The 16550-nt window shown below is 46.2% G+C and overlaps 1 pseudogene across 1 annotated transcript; it reads left to right on the top strand.

Annotated features, from left to right (window-relative positions):
* Positions 1–9123: 9123 nt before the first annotated feature.
* LOC308346614 (histo-blood group ABO system transferase 2-like) lies at positions 9124–10060 on the top strand (annotated as a pseudogene). The gene is made up of 3 exons: positions 9124–9149; positions 9328–9939; positions 10004–10060. The product of its transcript is annotated as a histo-blood group ABO system transferase 2-like (transcript).
* The last annotated feature ends 6490 nt before the right edge of the window (positions 10061–16550 follow it).

Genomic DNA, 16550 nt, shown 5'->3' with positions numbered 1-16550 from the left:
CGAGTGGCCTCTCCATGGTGGGTGAACTGGATCTGGGAGGGCTTGGCCTCCATCCCAAAGTCTGATGTCCTCTCTGCTTCTGTGACGTGGTGCTGACATGGGTGTTCAAAAGAGTCATTTACTCCGCGGTGATTTCAAATCTGCAGTAACTTGTCACAGCAGCACTAATATGCTGTATCTCCACACTCAGACTCCCCAGCTGTTGTTTCTTTACCACGTTTACCACTTCACACAGGCTACTTTGGGGCATTTTACCCCAAACAGGGACAGTGTCCCACGGAACCACCACATAACCTCAAATGAGGAAATCATGATGGTTCCCACATTTGAACCCAGACCACAGGCCCGCTTCAGCTGTCACCACCTGCCTGATAGTCTGAAATGTCTTCTCCATTTGGATCCAGTTTTCTTCCTCTGGAACTTCTTCCAGGACTTTCCCTTATTTGGGTAACCTTGATGGACTTAAGAGGCACAGATGGTTCCCATCTGAGTGGCATTTCTATATGGCTTATGTCACTGGGGCTGTTTTCAGTGTCTATCCACACAGTGACATGCATCAGTCCTTCATTCACTTTTTCCACAGTGACTGAACATAAGAACATTGATCCATTAAAACATTTCAGGTACACAATTCTCTGGCCTTAGCTGAGTTCCCACGGTTGTACATCACTCTCCAGAACTTCCTCATTCTCCCTGAGGGAACCTGTATGCATGAAACACCAATTCCGCATTGTCCTTTCCCTTGGCCCCCTGCAGCCACATCCAGCTTTGTGTCCCAGACACCTCATCCAAGTGGGATCATACAGTATCTGTCCTTCCATGACTGGCTGATTTCACTCAGTGTAATGACTTCCATGTTCAACCCGTGTTGTAGCCTGTGTCAGAACTCCCTTTGTTTTTAAGGCTGAATTATGTTCCATGGTGTATAAACCAGATTTTGTTTATCCATTGATCTGTCAGTGGACACTTTGGCTTTTGTGAGAAATGATGCTCTGAATATGGGTACTTCTGCTTTCCATTTTTGTGGGCATATAGGCTGCAGTGGAATTCTGTGTTTAATATTTTAAGGAACCACCATATTTCCCCCCCCCACACACACAAATGAGCCATTTTACTTCATTCCTTCATAGGGCAGAACAAGATAGCCATTTATGGATCTACCTCGTTTTGTTTATCCTTTTCCCCATGGATAAACATTTGCATAGTTTGTGGTTTTTCCCTATTGTGAACACAGATGCTATGTATATTCCTGTACATTTTTGTTTGTTTGAGCCAGTGTTTTCACTTTTGGACATATATATCTAGGAGTACAATTGTTGAACCATATGGTAATTCTGCTTTGATCTATTTGAGTAAATGCCAAACTATTTTATATGTAGACTGCACCATTTTTCACAAGCAAGGTTTAAGGGTTTCAATTTCTCAACATCTTTTTGTTATTTTTCATTTTCTTGATCATAGTGATTCTACTTGTGTAAAAGGACATATAATTGGTTTATATTTTCATTTCCATAAAGACTAATGATGTTTAACACCTATTCATGTGCTATTCGCCATTTGTATGATTTCTCTGGAGAAGGGTCTTTCCAATTCCTTTGTCCATTTTAAAAATGGGGTTGTCTTTTTGTTGAGTTGTAAAAACTCTTTATGTATTCTGGGCAACAGACTCTTATTAGATAAATACACTTGATCTTAGCCAAAAGGCTGAGAAGCGATTATTATTAGATAAATAATGTACAAATATTTCCTTCCATTATGGGGGCTGTGTTTTCACTTTTTTTTAAAAGATTTTATTTATTTATTTGACAGATAGATCACAAGTAGGCAAAGAGGCAGGCAAAGAGAGAGAGAGAGGAGGAAGCAGGCTCCCTGCCGAGCAGAGAGCCTGATGCGGGGCTCAATCCCAGGACCCTGAGATCATGACCCGAGCTGAAGGCAGAGGCCTTAACCCACTGAGCCACCCAGGTGCCTCCTGTGTTTTCACTTTCTGGATAGTATCTTTTGATGTACAAATATTTAAAATTTTTTAAAAAAATTATTTATTTGGGAAAGAGATCATGAGCAGGAAGGGCAGAGGGAGAAGGAGAGAGAAACTAAAGCAGATTCCATGCTGAGCTAAGTGCCCAAGGCCGGGCTTGATCTCACCACCCTGAGATCACAACCCACGCCAGAACCAAGAGTTGGATGCTTGACTGTGTCACCTGGGCGCCCCAAGATAACTGTGGTTTTTTTTAAGCAATTTTCTTTATGGTTTTCTGGTTCATGAGGTCACATGGTACATAGCTAAATTAGTTTCCCAGTTCATATGCCACTTGGGAAACTGACAGAGAAACTTAAGGAAAACAAATCATAAGAATGTTTTTCCTGCACTTCTACCATTTAGATAGCAAAAATAATCTATTTCTGAACACAATTACATATTTAGACAACCCCATTTGATACACAAACCTTTTCATAACTGGAAAATCAAAATGGCTCAGATCTTTGATAAAGAAAAGAACAAAAGAGCAGCAGCAAAGTGAACCTCTACCTCTTTTTGAAGTTGAACGTTTTCCCATCCCAAAGACAGGAACTCTATCTGCAACGTGCCTCATTCTTAAACTTTTTCACATCTTGCTGTAAATCTTCCTTTAGATATACTTCTGATGTTCTGTAACTACATGATTAGTACTGTCATTATCTGCATATAATGGCTTCTGGAACAAGTCTTTTGTTTTCTTGTAAGTGTTTGTAACAGCAGAAATATTATGCCTTTTTATTTGACTCTTTTGTCTCATCTCACTGAAGCGGACAAGCCAAGAATCAAAACGGCTTCCCGGGTTACTAGTCTGAGGTATACATCCAATGTCTAATTTACAATCAGTGCTAGTTTGGTTTATACTTTTTGCCATTTGCATGTCAAACTCTTGGTTTTCTTTCACTTCGAATGTAACCCGTGGGTTCCTTACTTTTTTATTTTCTCTATCACTATCAAAACTCTCATTTTTGTTAAAAATATGCTCAAAGTCTGATTTGTTATCATTTTCATAGTCTGATTTATTTTCACTTAAAGATCAGAAGATGACCAGCAACTATAATCCAAGGATGAATGAGAAAGAACGACATTTTCGAGTCTAGACTCTTTCTGTTCAGGTAATGCCCAACAGGCACTGCAAATGCATCTTTTTTCTCACAATCAAGTCTATCATTTGTCAAATTAGAAGGTATTTCCATTAAGTTTACTCCTTCTTTAAAGTGACCATGTAGTGACTCTTCCTTAGGATAGGCAGTAATGTTGTTTTTTTCATAGATATATACAGAACATTCCACCCTAAAACAACAGAATACTCATTCTTCTCAAGTGCACATGGAACCTTCTCCAGAATAGACCACATACTGGGTCACAAATCAGGGCTCAACCGATACCAAAAGACTGAGATGATTCCCTGCATATTCTCAGATCACAATGCTTTGAAACTGGAGCTCAATCACAAGGAAAAGTTCAGAAGGAACTCAAATACCTGGAAGCTAAAGACCACCTTGCTTAAGAATGCTTGGATCAACCAGGAGATCAAAGAAGAACTTAAACAATTTATGGAAACCAATGAGAACGAAGACACTTCACTCCAAAACCTATGGGATACAGCAAAGGCGGTCCTAAGGGGGAAATTCATAGCCATCCAAGCCTCCCTCAAAAAAATTGAAAAATCCAGAATACACCAGCTGTCTCTACACCTTAAAGAACTGGAGAATCAACAACAAATCAAACCAACTCCACACGTAAGAAGGGAAATAATCAAGATTAGAGCAGAGATCAACGAGGTAGAAACCAGAGATACAGTAGAACGTATCAACGAAACTAGAAGCTGGTTTTTTGAAAGAATCAATAAGATCGATAAACCATTGGCCACACTAATCCAAAAGAAAAGAGAGAAAGCCCAAATTAATAAAATTAAGAATGAAAAGGGAGAGGTCACAACTAACACCAAGGAAGTAGAAACAATCATCAGAAGCTATTATCAACAGTTATATGCCAATAAGCTAAGCAACCTAGATGAAATGGATGCATTCCTGGAAAACTATAAACTCCCAAAATTGAACCAGGAAGAAATTGACAACCTGAATAGACCGATATCTAGTAACGAGATTGAAGCAGTGATCAAAAACCTCCCAAAAAACAAGAGCCCAGGACCTGACGGATTCCCTGGGGAATTCTATCAAACTTTCAAAGAAGAAATAGTACCTATTCTCCTGAAGCTGTTTCAAAAAATTGAAGCAGAAGGAAAACTTCCAGACTCTTTTTATGAAGCCAGCATTACCCTGATCCCCAAACCAGGCAAAGACCCTACCAAAAAGGAGAATTTCAGACCGATATCACTGATGAATATGGATGCTAAGATTCTCAACAAGATCCTAGCAAACAGGATCCAACAGCACATTAAAAAGATTATCCACCATGACCAGGTAGGATTCATCCCTGGGTTACAAGGATGGTTTTTTTCACAAATTTCACCAAACATCTGCTTTAACTCTCTGGTGATGAGTTTTAACTTATTTTTCCACTCTAACTTGTCTTGTTTGGTCCACATGTCCTCATACTTTTGAACAGAGGGATGTTCTGAATATAAAAATATATCATCCTCTCTATCACATTCCTTATTTCTGGTTCTTGAGCCATTTTTCACAGATACAAAAGTCGAAAGTTAAGTTGCTGTATTTGATTTTCAGATGTCCTTTCTGTTGGCATACATGTTTGTAAAATGACTTTATCCTATTTTCACTTTCATTAAGACTTTCTTCCTCTTCTTCTGTTGTCATTTCTGTCTAGTTCTGCTGAAAAGTCTTCTTTGTGCTCTTTGTTTTCTGGTAGCTGTGATTCGCACACATCATGGAATTTAGAATTTTCTAACATAAATACAGCTCCAATATTATTAAACCTTTTTTTTTTTTATCTATTAAGGTCATCTGTTTAAACTCTGGATGCCAACCACTTTTTGGTCACTGACTGTAATACAGATGGGTGTTTTTCATTAACTTTCAAATCCCTGTATCTTTGACAAATTGCACTATTTTGGTTCAAACAAGTAGACTTCCAATTGGACAAATCAGATTTGGATGTTTCTTTTTCCTCCATTTCTCCTGGTTTATTAGGAAGAGAATCGTTTACTTCAACACCAGGCTTCAAGTAAGAATATTTTCCTGGAGAATCTGATTTGGATGTTTGTTTTTCCTCCATTTCTCCTCCTTTCTTAGGAACAGAATCTTTCTCCTCAACAGTAGGCTTCAAGAAAGAATATTTTCCCAGAGAGTCTTCTACTTGTTCATTTAATGTACTTGTCCCTTTCTGATCTGCATTTCCAGATAAATGATCAATGTATTTCTCTGGAAGACCCTCAGAATTACTCTCAGAATCCCAAGGTGATTCTTCATTTTGTTCTGCAAATCCTAATGCTGACAGCATATCATGTCTATCATTTTTATCTGCCCTGTCAGCAGAAGTCAAACAGTCATTAACTGTTTGCTCTTGTGGAACACTTTCAATAATACCATCGTCCTTTTTTCCAATTGCTGGCTGCGCCTCTCCTTCCTTTGTAAGACCAAGGCCTAACAATGTGAAAGGAGGTCTTAGAAGAGAATCAGGTGATGGCAAAGCAGGAGGAGAAGAGTCACAGACTTCGACTGATGATTTGGAAGGATTGGCAACCCTATCTTCACATTTGTTATCAGAGCTATCATCCTCAAATAGAGTTTTATCTCCCGGTGATACAAGGCCAAGTTCTGTTTCCAAATTCTTGAAATGCTGTGAAACATTCATTAGTTTTCTTAAGTTTGGTTTTGAGGTATTCTTCATATTCAAACTTAAGTCTTCATCATCTGATGTAGGCCATGAAGCATTATTGATGAAGTTCTAGAATCTAGGTGAGGTTCTGTGGAGTGAGGTCCTGAGTAGATGACCAAGAAAGAATTCTTGAGACATCTTTGGTGCAAAATGGTGGTCTATTAAAGCACAGGGACAGGACCCGTGGGCAGAAAGAGCTGCTGCTCTGCTATCCTGTGGAGTGGCTGATTATATACACAGGAGTTGGGTAGGTGAGGACAAAGGGGGTGTTCAGAAGACTGTCAGGATGCTGGAGGCCTGGTTATTGTCAAGCCAAGGCTGTTTTTATCTCTAATGAGACACTAACATGAAGAGAGTTGGGAGTTTCCTGGTGGAATGGTACATTCCTCCTATCAAGCGTCCTTGTCAATGAGCTTTAGGTTTAGAAGAAATTTAACTTTATTTATATTTACTTTCATCTCAGCCTCCTTCAGTTTTATGGAGGGGAGGGTGATGTTAGGGCTTTAGGAACTGAGTTGCTTGTCTCTGGAAGTTAGGCTATTGATAAGATAGCTTCTTTGTTGTAAATCACTAGGACGTTTGTAAACCAAGGGAAACTCCTGTCTTGCAGGATTGTGATCTCTGCAAGTTAACTATTTGTTTTTCTTTTTACGGCAGACAGGAGTGCCTGAGGGATGTCATACATGTCACTAAGGTGGGGGGAGAGTGGGTGTAAGGTGCCAGCTTTTGCTTTGTCCTCAGTCAGCCTTCTGCTCCCTCATCATTCCCCCCTGAACAATTTTGACCCTTAAATCTTTAAGGTAGTTGAAGGTGGAAGGTCTCATCTTCTGTAACATCTTCCTGCTGTATAGGGGCATAGAGTTGTCCCTATTTGGGTCAACATTGATCAGTTGAGGAATGTGTAGGGGAGTTACAAAAGACGGAGGCAACTGAATCCAGCGCTGACAGTGAAGAAGTGTCTCTGTGCTTGGTAAGGATTATCTGTCATGGTGAAGTCGTTGCAGCAATGGAGTCTCGGCACCAAGTAGAGAAACACTGAACAAAGCAACACATTAAGATTAATAAGGCTATAAGAATGAGAAGCCCAAAAAGAAGATTTTTAGTTGTTGGCCATAGTCCTCCTTTAAACTTAACCAGTCACTGAGAGAGAGAGAAGGATCCTGTAGAGCCTCAATTTGGGTATTCATATCTTTTATTAATCCTGGGACATTTTTGTGATACTCTGGGATGTACACACAACATTCTGCTTTGATAATTGCACATGTGCCACCCTGTGCTGCTGTCAGGACATCTAAGGCCATCCTATTTTGTAGGACTGCCTTGTGCATCTGTGAGACTTCGATATTAAGTAGGGAGATGCTATTTAGTGAATCACTGAGTGCCTTTGCAGTATATTTATTAAGGGCTTCTACATGCCAAATGACATCCTCTAGTCCCACAGATTGAGCAAAAATGGATGTTAAGTGATCATACCATTTAAAAACAGATCGTGTCCATATTTGCTTTAAATTGGGGAGATTAGCTGGAGTGGTGATGGTTTTAGTAATGAGTCCATGAATCCAGGCAAATCCTAAGGTACAGCGATCTATCCACCCTGGAGGAAGCCAGGGCCACAGGTTAGTTCCACATATCCAGTGGGTTCCATTTGAAGCTGACCATTTAATCCCAGGTCGCCTTACCCAATCAGTAGCAAACCAGTCAGGAGCCTGGAGTACTATTATTTGGGAACACATTTCTAATGATAGCCACCCTAGATGTCGTGTGTTATTTGCCCAAGTATCATATGTATGATTGTTCCCAGCATAAAACTGCCTTTTGACCGAGCTGTCCAATAGTGGGTGTGAGCCACAAATATGTGTCCCAGATTTGATATATGCCATCCTCAGTATAGCAATAAGGAGGGTTTTGTAACTTAGGCCCATATTTGATTGGGGAGTTATGGCTTGACAGCAATCCCCTTTCCTTCCAAATAGCTCCATGAGCATGATGTTTGATTGTTAGGGTGGGGTTAAGGTTAGGGCTTAGGGTTAGGGTCTCCCTGTCCTCCGCTGTACAGAGCTCATTCTTCCCCAGTAACCAGCAGAATGATATTCTCAGAACATAACCTTTGAGCCTCTCTGTGATCCACTCCCCATCTGCCTGTCCTCTCCAGCCTTTCCTCTCCCACTGTATCCCCCAACCCCGTGGGCCTCCCAGGTGTGTGGTCCTCCCATATGTGCCTCGGGCCTGACTCCAGGCCTTTACATTCTCCCTGCCCTCTGCCAGGAGCACTCCTCTCCCCCTGCTTCATGTCTGCCTTGTTCCCCTGTTGGCTGGACCTGGACTTGCCCCCAGTGATCTGACTCGTGTCTGCAGGTGTGTGTGGCCTTGTCCCCTATTTAAATATAGTGCCCACTTTCCCTGTGTGAGTGATTTACTAAGCTGCCCAGTATGGGTTTAGGCACAGGGAAGTAGCCTTAGTGCCTGTGTGAAAAAATCAGTCTCAGGGCACCTGGGTGGCTCAGTCTTTAAGCATCTGCCTTCAGCTCAGGTCATGATCCCGGGGTCCTGGGATTGAACCCCGCCATGTTGGGCTCCCTGCTCAGCAGGTAGCATGCTTCTCCCTCTCCCACTCCCCCTGCTTGTGTTGCCTCTCTAGCTGTCTCTCTCTCTGTCAAATAAATAAATAAAACCTTAAGAAAAATCAGTCTCAGAGGGGCTCACCACCCTTGCTGACAATGGGGGAGCTGCTGTCCCCACAGGTAGTCCCCTCAGAGAGATAGGACTTCTGACTTCTTGGAGCTTAGGAGATGTAGACCTAGACCTGGAAGCTTCCACTCTTGGACTCACGGCTGGGGTCTAAGCAAGCCCCCTCTTCTAGTGGTCCTCTTTCCCCTTCCCTGCCCATGGGCTGGACCTGATTCCTGATCTGGGGGAGTTCGAGCATGACCGCTCCTAGGAATAGCAGCAGTTGACTGATGGACCTTGTCAGCAAGAGGCCCAGAAGTCTTAAAGGGAGGACCCTATGGGAGTGGGGACAGCTCTATGGGGGCCAGTGACAGCCCCCTCAAAGCAAATTGGGGCAAGAGGCCAGCCCTGCTAATTCTAGCCAGTCTGTAGGCCATAGAAAGGAGGGCTGTGCCCAAAGGTGCTCCATTCCTGGCAGGTGGGGACAGGACCTGCTGTGGGTCGGCCAGGGGAGGGCACCTGCAGGGTTTGCCTGGGAGCTCGGCACAGGGGGAGCATTCCCGGCTCCAGCATGCTGATTGTGGGGTTGGTTTCCTACCTCTGACGCCTCAGGCTCCCCTTTGTATGATGGGGTGCTGATGGCCCCCATCTCTGGGAGCGGAAGGTAGGGAGGCCCCACAAGCAGACTTGCTTGGGACAGGCTGGGAGAGTGGCTGTAGCTTAAAGCAGCTCAGGGCTTGCCCCCTTGAAGAAGGTGCACACGTCCATGGCCCCCAGCTCTGGGATCCTGCTGCCAGGCTCTGACAGTGACCCTCCTCCCGCCTTGTCCCTGGTCCCTGTAGATATGTGGTCTTCCTGGAGCTGTCCCTGCAGAGGGCAGAGAAACCCATCATGGTGGGACACAAGGTCACCTACTAGGTTGTCACCGACCAGCGGGCTGCTGGGCCTGTGTGCCCCCCTGGGAGGGCTGGAGGGTGGTGGTCCTCCAGGTCCCCAGCGCCCCACGCTGGCAGGATGTGTTCATGCAGCACATGGCAATAATCTGCTGCTTCTGTGAGCAGCATTTTCTCTGTGAGGTGGACGACCTGGTGTGTGCAGATGTGGACATGAAGTTCTGCGACCATGTGGGCATGGAGATCCTGTCCCCCCTCGTTGGCACCCTGCACCCCAGTTTCTACCGGGTGTCCCATGAAGACTTCAGCTACTAGCGCCAGACACAGTTCCAGGCCCACATCCCCAGGGACCAGGGCGACGTTTACTACATGGGGGTCTTTTTGCGGGGTTTGATGGTGGAGATTCACTGACTGACCTTGGCCTGTTACCAGGTGATGTGGGTCAACCTGGCCAATGGGATTGAGGTTGTGTGGCCTGACAAGAGCCACTTGAACAGGTACCTGCTGGACCACAAGTCCACCAAGGTGCTATCCCCAGAGGATCTGTGGGACCCGCGATGTGTGGGCTGTCCCCTGAAGGACCTGTGGGACCCATGGTGGCTGGGCTGCCCTCTCCACCCTTCAGGAAGAAGGTGAGATTCTGGCCATGCCCAAGAATCACCAGGACATCCGGGACTCATAAGGGGCTGTCCCCATCTCCATCAGGGGGTGCTGTCCTGAGCAGAGATGTCAGAAGAGGTTCCTACTTCTGTCCCCCTGAGGAGACTCTGGAGCCCAGCTCTGCCCATACTGGCATGTCCAGGGCCCCCAGCTGCACCCGCACACAGGAGTCCTGCCTGGGGACACAAAGTCCTCTCTTTGTGGTCACTACAGTTTGATAAGTTCTGGCTCATTTGCAGCTGTGAATGGCTCCAGTTTTATGTCGGATGTTTTTCTGTGTCAATGCTGAGCAACCATGTTTAAAAAGAACAATCAAGGGAAAAGGTTTTCTTCCTGGTTCTAGACAGACATCAGCCGATGGGGGTGGGAGTGGTCCTGCAACAGCCGAGGAACCAGGATGGCCTCGGGTCGGGTCTTCCCTCCCAGTTCCTGCACCTTGCCATGGCCATGGGGCTTCAGGGGCAGGGCTGCACCAAGCCACCTCTCAGACCTTCAGTCCCCTGACTGCCAGAGGGCTTGGCTGTGGCCACTAGCTCAGCCTCCAGGAGCATGGAGCCCTCTGAGTTATGTATGGTTTCTGCCTTGGTTTTATTTTTTATTTTTTAATTTAATTTAATTTTTAAAAATTTAAATTCATTAGCCAACATATAGTACATCAGTAGATTTTAATATAGTGTTCAGTGATTCATTAATTGCCTGTAACACACAGTGCTCATCACAACATGTGTGCTCCTTAATACCTGTCACCCAGTGCAAATTAATTTACAATGGCAAAAAGCAAATCAGTGGTTTCTTGGGGATGGGAGTGAGGAGGAATGAAAGGGAAGGATTAAGGTGTGGGAGGAAACTTTTGGAGCTGATGCATATGTTTATTACCTTGATTGTAGTAATGATTTCACTGGTGTTTACATGTGTCAAAACGTCAAATTTTACTCTTTAAATATGTGCAGTTTATCATTACATCAATAAAGCTATTTAAAAAACAAAACAAAACCAAATACCTGTCACCTAGCTACCCCATCCCCCACCCCCCTCCCTTCTGTTACCCTCAGTTTGGTTCCCAGAGTCCAGAGTCTCTTCATGGTTTGTCTCCCTCTCTGATTGCTTCCCATTCAGTTTTCCCTCCCTTCCCCTGTGGTCCTCTGCTCTATTCCTTATGTTCCATGTATGAGTGAAACCATATGATAATTTTCTTTCTCTGCTTGACTTATTTCACTCAGCATAATCCCCTCCAGTTCCATCCATGTTGATGCAAATGGTGAGTATTCATCCTTTCTGATGGCCGAGTAATATTCCATTCTGTATATGTGTACCACATCTTCTTTATCCATTCATCTGTCGAAGGACATCTAGGCTATTTGGCTATTGTGAACATTGCTGCTATGAATATTGGGGTGCAGGTGACCCTTTTTTCCCTCTACATCTGTATCATTGGGGTAAATACTCAGGAGTTCAGTTGCTGGGTTGTAGGGTAGCTCTATTTTCAACTTCTTGAGGAACCTCCATACTGTTTTCCAGAGTGACTGCACCAGTTTGCATTCCCACCAACAGTGTAAAAAGGTTCCCTTTTCTCCACAACCTCACCAACACTTGTTGTTTCCTGTCTTGTTAATTTTAGCCATTCTAACTGGTGTAAGGTGGTATCTTATTATAGTTTTGATTTGTATTTCCCTCATGTCTAGGGATGTTGAGCAATTTTTTATGTGTCTTCTCTTATCCCTCATTTGGCTCCTCAGCCGGAACATGGTCCCAACTAATCTGCAGCTTTGAAGACCAGTTCAGTCCAGATGCCAGGAACATACCCCGGGGGGCTTGGCCTCACCTATCCCATCTATCCTGTCCACATCAGGTGCCTGCACTCCCCCCCCCCACCAGTAGGCCACCTGCTCCTCTCACAAATGTCCCCATCTCAGGAGAGGGAAACATCAAGTCCAGACCCTTGGATTCCTCTGTGACTTGTTGCTTTCCACCAACTCTCTCAGTAGTGAGTGGCTGCTGGAGGACATTTGATGTCCAAACCATTTAAAGGCATATGTGAGTCTCTGCTGCCTAGGGCAATGGATAAGAGTTGGGGCAAATAGAAACCAAGCAGAACCACTGGAAGAAAGGCTGAGTGAGGAGGAGCTTTAGGGAAGAAGGGCCTGGAAGCTCTGATCTAGTCCCAAGCCCCTGGGACACTGCATGCATGGGCTGGGTGCCTACTCAGGGCTGACTTGAGAAAGCCCGAGGTTCTGCCCTCTGGTGATTGTCAGACTTGGCAAGTGGAAGTGAAGGCCAAGGCAGAGTGGTAAGAGGCATGGCTGGTGCTGAAGGTGTATCATGACACCCACACACCCAGAGCCCTCCTTCCCGTCTGCAAAGACTGGAGGGTTTTTTCCCCCCCAGAAAGAGGGCAGTTTCCAGATGTTTAAGGAAATCTCACCCAGTCAACAGTTACCACTACATTCATAGACAAGACACTTCTGTGGCTACACATGACAAGGGATACAGATTTGACAAAATCAGTTCAGAAATGTCTGAGTCAACAGAAGAACTGCAGTGAGAGGAGCAGCAGCAGTGAACCCTGGGGAGGGGAAGAACTGGTATTTGTCTTGCTACATTGCACTATTCACAGTGTCCCTGATCCAAAGACAGAGAGATGAGTGGTGGTGATACAGGAAAGGAATGTATTTCAGGGCAGCTGACACCGGAAGGCTGAGGACTGGTATGGTCTCAAGGTGTTGAGAACACTCCTGGGCTTTTATATGAAGAAAATCTAGGACAGGAGTTGGTGGGCAGGTGCAGGGGGTCAGTAAATTTCCAGTTATTGTCTTGGGGTCCATCACGCAGGGTCTTGCTGGTGTTGGGCAGTGGTTATTTCTTGAGGGGTGGTTTTCCTGCCCGCCAGGTCTTTGACTTGAGTTAACAGATAAGCCCGAAGGAGGGACATCATCAGTTAGGAAGTACAGATGAAGGTCAGAGTGGAGGTGGGTAAAGGCCTCTTTCACTCCAAGAGCAGGGGAGCTCTGAGCCTCTGCTACACACCTTGCCCTGCTCATCACTTCCAGCTGCCTGGTCCTGAGTTCTGTCCTTTTAATGATCTGGTCATCTAGTAAGTAACATGTTTCTCTGAGTTCCATGAGCCACATGAGCAAACTATTCAAACCTGAGGAGGAGGTTGTGGGGCCCTCCAATCTGTAGCCATAGCTCAGAAACACGGGTGACCTCTCTGTCCAGCCACTAGCTGACCACTAAGTTAACAGCACAGGAATTCAGTGGCCACAGACAGCAAAGAACACAGACTTGACAAAGTTCATTGAGAAAAGTCACTAAGCCAACAGTAGCAACCACGATGAGCAGCAATAATGAAGCCTGGTGCCGGGGAGGTCTGATATTCAGGATGCTTCATTATAATATTCATCATCACACCCTGCATTTGTCACTGGGGCCAAGTCCCCTGGCTGGGGGTCAGGGAGCTTCCTAAATGTTCCACCTGCCTCTCCCTGGCTCCCCCAGCCCTGCACAGCCCTGTGCAGCTTCCCAGCAGAGGGTGGTTTTAACCAAGGTTGGGAAGACAAGATGGATTTTCCTGACTCCACCTGCCACCACCCCCTTCCAGGGCTGCAAGAGAGGAAAGTTTTCTTCAACTCCTCTTAAGGTCCCTGGCTGGGTTTAGAAATTGATGAAGACAGATGAACAGGAAAAAAAGCTGGTAAAGTGTAGTGATTTTTTTGGTGGTAGCCTCACAAGAACAAGGGGCCGGCAAAGGCAATTAGAGTAGACAGTTCTATGTTTTAGGCAAAGAAGCAATTTATGTATGAAGAATTGGGAGACACATGGGTTTGAGCTAGGGCTGGTAAATGGTAAAGAAGTAACTAGGAAGATAAAGGTTAGTTTAACCAGGTTTGTTCCTATAGCCTTTGTGGCCCTAAACCCCTTGACTCTGGTGATAAGCATGTCCTCCCTGCAGTCTGGGGAGAAAGTGCCACATGGGAGTATTCTGACCTGCTTCAGGGAAGAGGGGCTGACTGCTGGGGATCAGAGGGAACTTCCTGCTTCTGCTCTATGGAAAATTCTATCAGTTTCTATATTTAACTTGCCAAGGTGCCATATTTGGGGTAGTGTGTCCTGACCCTCACTGGCCTGGTGTTGTACTCCATCTCCTCCCAGTATCCAGGGCATTGAATGCACTGCTGTGGAGACCTCCCAGCCCTGGAGCAGCCCCTTGTCCAGGGAGGCACCTGCCTCCAAGGAAGGGTTCCCTATGACTTCCCACATGGGTGCCCTATTGCTAAGGGTGGCCGCCCCTCCTTGGGGAGATTGGGTAAGAGTGTGCAGATCTTATTTTGAGAAACTGACTTCATTTCCTGCAAATGTCTACCCAGTAGTGGGATCATATAGTTCTGTTTTTAATATTTAGGGGAAACTCCATACTTCTCCAAGCATGGCTATGCCGGCCAAGGTCAATTCCAGATGATTTTACCCATAAACCAGAGATTTTTCAAGATCCTCTCCTGCAGAGAACACGAGAACACTTTCAAGGCCTTGCAAAGTATACTAATCATAGGAACAACCCAGTAACTCAGAAATTATTGAAATGAAGAACTAGTTCTCCTTCTTACATTCCTGGCTAGTGTGCTGGTCTGTGGCTCAATCCCACCTCAAACAGCTGGAAGATTGACCTCCCAGGTTGGCTGCCACTGACATGACTACTATTTCTAGAAATTCTTTGGGGTGTGACCGGGTTTCCCTACCTGTTCACAGATCAAGTTGGCAACCTCTGACAGCAGAGCCACGGGTCCTCCAGGCATGGTCTGGGAGGTGATGGGAGCTGCCCCTAGGCAAAACCATCTGAGATTCCCACTGTCCCTACCTGACCTTCACATGCTTCTCAGTTACTCCTGTGCCTCTGCTGTCTTCCTGGAACCCCGACTGGCTGTTTTTGGACAGCTCATCCAGCAGTACCCTCACTTTCTGGGAGGGGGATTTACTGGAATCCGCAATGTGTCCTGCTGCCCCACCTGGATTGCTTTTTGAGGGCACATTGTCCGGGCTGTCTGAGGACCCAAGACCATGTCTGGAGGGGTTCTAAGCAGAGCTGGTGGGACGGGAGGGCTCCAAGGGACAGAGGCAGCTTTCCAGAAAGCTATCTGGGGTCCCTGGCATTTTACCATTTTTGAATCAAAGCCCTGTGATCTTTAAATTGCCAGCAATGTTACAGCATGGGCCAGAAAATCACGTCTCTGTGCGACCACCACCACCTAAACTATTGGCCATTTCTTGCCCTTGAGCTGAGTACAAAGGATTGGGAGTAGGAGCTTGAGGGGAGGTCCTGGGCCACACTTTGTGTTTGGGGACACAGGCCATCCAGACAAGCTTGTACTGAGCCTCAGGAAGGGGCCTGTGTGGAGACCCCAGCTGTAGACACTGCCGTCCGCTGATGCCCCCTCAGTCCGCCGCAGTGTACCTGCTGCTGGGGGAGCGCCTGCCCCCTCCTCTCTACCTAAGGACTCTCTCCTGCACCAGCCTGCTCCTCCCCTGCCAGTCACTGCCAGCCTGCAGCCTGGGAGGGTGGATACCCTGACGACCTCCAGCCCTGGGGACAGATCCAGTGCGGGTGGGACGTGGTCTCCCAGCAGGCCTGAGCACCAGGCCCCCACGGTGCTCACTGGCCTCCTAGGGGCTCACTGTGCCATGTCCTCCCTCAGACTCCCTGGGCCCAACTCTTCCTCTGCTCAGGGACCACGCTTGGCCCAGGCTCCACACGCTGCAACTGGTAGCAGGTCATGTGGATCTTCTGGACTCCTGCTTCCATGCCCATGACATGGGCATAGCCTGGCCTCACAGACTCATCAGAGGAGAGCCAGTGCAGTAAGAAGCAGGCCGCTTCAAGGGAGATGTCAGGTGGCCCCAGAGGGAGAACCCAGGCCTTGCACAAAACACAGGGCTTGTGGAGCCCTGTGTGGGATGTGGGCACCAAACCCAGGGGGCATGGGGAATCCTGGTGAGGGTGGCCCTGGTGGGGGGAGGGGAGACCACAGAAGGGTCACAGAAAAGGCAGAGACAAGGAAGACGACAGGACAGAGCTTTCCAAAGAGGTCGATGGAAGAGTCAGAGGATCACAGAGACCCTTGGGAAAACTTGTAGGCCCTGGAGATGTTGGCTGAAATGCTGTCATTTGGTCAGAAAAGTTGTGTCACAAACCCCAGTCCACACTGGATGATTTACTTTTTGTTGCTTCTAGAAATCAGGGCCTATGGGCCATTAGCACTCACACTGCATGAAGTCTAGGATATATTTACTTTTCATCACTTTTTAGGACTAGATTTTTCTAGATGAAGTGCTAAGCATGGGTGTCCCCATTCTTTGTGCAACCAGCCTTTGTTTTCAGGAGATTCCTGGTGCTCATCACCACTGCTACCCCCAAGGACTGCCCCCGTCACCTCCCACAGTGGAGATGACCATGTGGTTTGGGGGGGGGGGTGCTCACTGATGAAGCCCCAGTGCTCAGTACAGAGCAGGGACCCCAGATC

The sequence above is a fragment of the Martes martes genome (genome assembly GCF_963455335.1).
Source record: "Martes martes genome assembly, chromosome: 7".
In the NCBI taxonomy this organism is placed as follows: Eukaryota; Metazoa; Chordata; class Mammalia; order Carnivora; family Mustelidae; genus Martes; species Martes martes.
This window is presented reverse-complemented; position numbering and strand designations above follow the sequence as displayed.